Source organism: Choloepus didactylus, chromosome 1, assembly GCF_015220235.1.
Source record: "Choloepus didactylus isolate mChoDid1 chromosome 1, mChoDid1.pri, whole genome shotgun sequence".
Classification (NCBI taxonomy): Eukaryota; Metazoa; Chordata; class Mammalia; order Pilosa; family Megalonychidae; genus Choloepus; species Choloepus didactylus.
Window position 1 is genome coordinate 29245451 of NC_051307.1, and position 3726 is coordinate 29249176.

Genomic DNA, 3726 nt, shown 5'->3' on the forward strand with positions numbered 1-3726 from the left:
GTGGCATTTACACCAACACATTTTAATGCTCACATGATAGCTCCAACTAAAACAGGTAGTTCATTTCTCCCCTCTTCCCCAGTAATTTTTGAGCCCACCTCAGTGGTGCTTCCCTGACCCATGTATTTGTGGTGCCTTTCACCAGTGGTCAATGTCAGCCATGTACGGGGCAATGTAAAGGCTAAAGCTGATGTTTATATTTGGTGTCATTTCTATATATGTTATTGTTCTCTTTACAGAGGTTGCTCTCTTGGCTTGTCCAGATATACTGTTAAATTGGGAAATCCAGGACCTTCAAATTTAGAAATGAAATTTAAGCATTAAGCCAAACCTGAGAGCTCTTGCCTAACTCTGAGCAGCCTCCCATGAGAGAGGGAGAAAACTACCCTATAATTTTTAAGCAGAGTTTTTCAATTCCTAAAAAATTAATAATTCTCATGAGGATTTACTTTTCATCTTTTGGAAAGATATACTTGGGAAACATATATACTGACAATTTATATTAAGTATTTTAAAATAATTTATTTTCAGCATCATTACACAAATAGTGAATTAAAAAATTTGGGGAACTGAGATTCATCACAATGTGTTGGTCTCAGGGTTGTCACATTATTACATGATAACCCAGAGCTCCAAAATCTTGTGTCCAAAAAGAACCATGGAAAAGTTGTTTAATGTAACCTTAAAATCACACACTATCATTTCTGCCATACTCTATTGGTGAGACATTCAAAAGTCTTCTGAGATTCAGGAGATTGGGGCTCAGAAACCAACTTTTTATGGGAAGCTGTCTCTTAATTATTCGCAAAGAATTTGCAAACATGTTTTATAGGTACCACAGAAAGTTGGTTGTTTAATTATCAATTATTTAAAATTTTAATTTAAGAAGCAATACCTTCTAAAACATTAAATATAGATAGGTGATACACAGGTGATAGATAGATAGATAGATAGATAGATAGATAGATAGATAGATGATAGATAGATAGCATCCAATTATTGAAAACTAAACTTTTCAGTGTATTAGCCCCTTGAAATTTACTATTAGGTTACCTGATCTAGTTACACATTACTATTAATACTATTAATGATCAAATGTCACTTCTTCTGTATTTGCTTTTTTACAACGCATGTTTTGTATGAAAAACTATTTGTACTCAAGAACCTTTAGTTTTCAATCATATTCATGTCTTTAGCATATTCACCTAGATCTATTTGTGTTCCTATACATACAATGAAGCCATTTAAAAATTACTCATTACTTGTGGATGCTCTCAAATGTACTATTTAAATAATAACTATTTTTAGAGAACAGAGTCAAGAAATTGATCTATAATGTAGCAGGTGGTTGCATGACTAACACTTGTGGAGAGTCTGACTGTGTCTGGAAAGATCCTTTCTAGAGAAATCCCAAAGAACAGGTTACCTTGACAACAGGCAATTTAAAGTAACATCAGCCATCCTAAGATGCCCTTTAGCTTCTTATAAAAAATTGGTAGAAGTTGTTTGGGAAATACAAATATCTATATTACATAATATTTTAAGAGACTTGAAAGCTTTCTTCTTTGTCTTTGTATCATTTATTCCAGTTGATAAAAAAGTGTGCCTTGTGCTTGGCAGTGGAATCAAGGTATGTTCAAGGTGCTATAAAAACACAGAAGAGCCATGATCCCCAAATTCGGAAGGACAAGGATGAATTTCCAAAGTAAGTGACATATAAAGAGAATCTTAAAGTGATATATAAAGTGAGTCTTGAAGAATGAAAACCATCTAAGCAATCTTAAGACAGGAAAAATACATATCAGGGAGTAAAAAGGACTTGTGACAAAAAAACCTGGATGTGAGAAAGAAGGGAGATGGACATTTTTCAATATAAGAGGAATGGAGTCAGATATGAGGCAGTGGTTTTCACTGAATAGAACATGAAACCTTTTGCATACTGTGTTAATCTTCTATTGTGTCTCTTTATTCATCTTTCCTATTTTGAATTTCATTAAATTTTGTCAAAACACATTTTTTTTCAGGTGTCAATGGAGAAAAGAATATGCCTATGATTCTGAAGAGTTTTCTGCAGCTTGCTGGGCAATCTTGGCAAAGTCATCTAACCTATCCAAGGCTCAGATAATTCATCTGCTAAATGAGTATAATTATGTGTAGTCCTGCCAATGTAAGAGGGATATAAGAAAAATCATTAATCGTGACATGAGAAGGTACTCTATACATATTAAAGTGCTGCACAATCTTAAATGAGTATTACTACCACTGCTAAAGTGCTTTAGTAAATAATTATGTATTTTTGATAAATCAGAAATTTCTCCTCCTTTTCCTGTTTTTTTACTTTCTTTTGGATTGAGTGTGTTTTTTTTTTATTTTATTTTATTTTTGTTTTTATAAATGCATCCATCCCTATGTTGGCTCATTTGAAATAACTCATTGTGCCAGTTTGAAACTGTTATGGACCCCAGAAGAGCCACGATCTTTTTTTTTTTATTAAATTCAGTTTTATTGAAATACATCTACACACCATACAATCATCCATGGTATACAATACACTGTCCACAGTATGATAACATAGTTATGCATTCATCACCACAATCTATCTCTGAACATTTTCCTTACATCAGAAAGAACCAGAACAAGAATAAAAAATAAAAGTGAAAAAAGAACACCCAAATCATCCCCCCATCCCACCCCATTTGTCCTTTAGTTTTTATCCCCATTTTTCTACTCATCCCTACACTAGATAAAGGGGTGTGATCTACAAGGTCTTCACAATCACACTGTCACCCTTTGTAATCTACATTATTATATAATTGTCTTCAGGAGTCCAGACTGCTGGGTTGGAGTTTGGTAGTTTCCGGTATTTACTTCTAGCTATTCCAATACATTAAAACCTAAGAGGTGTTATCTATATAGTGCATAAGAATGTCCACCAGAGTGACCTCTTGACTCCATTTGGAATCTCTCAGCCACTGAAACTATTTCATCTCATTTTGCATCCCCCTTTTGGTCAAGAAGATACTCTCAGCCCCACGATGCCTGGTCCACATTCATCACCGGGAGTCATACTCTGCATTGCCAGGGAGATTTACACCCCTGGGAGTTGGGTCCCACGTAGGGGGGAGGGCAGGAGTTCACCTGTCGAGATGGCTCAGTTAGAGAGAGAGAGGGCCACATCTGAGCAACAAAGAGGTATTCAGGGGGAGACTCTTAGGCACCATTACATGCAAGTTTAGATTCTCCTTTGTGATAATGAGCTCATAGGGGCAAGTCCCATGCTCGAGGGCTCAGCACATCAAACTGCCAGTCCCAATGTTTGTGACAACATCAACACCAGTCCAGGTGAGGATGTCCAACACATTCGCACCTTCCCCCAGATCCTCGGGGCTGGGGAGGGGGAGGCTGTAAATATATTTTTTATTATCTGCCCAAATTACTCTGGGATGTGTCACTGCTTCACTCCAGCCTATACTAACCTACCGTATCTCACTTCCTATTCAAAGTTCCATGCAATTGTGGTGTTTGAACAAGTCGACTGTAGAGTTGTACCGTTTAGAAAATTTAGATACTGTACCAAATAGATATCTATTCCCTTGGTCTCATATGGAAGTTGAAGTTTTAAAACACAATCAGTTTCAACCTTTACCCTTTGGCCTGGCTTGCCCTGGTCTTAACCAGACCTGCTTCATTCACATCACTAATTGAAGTCTGGGCTCTTCTTCAGCC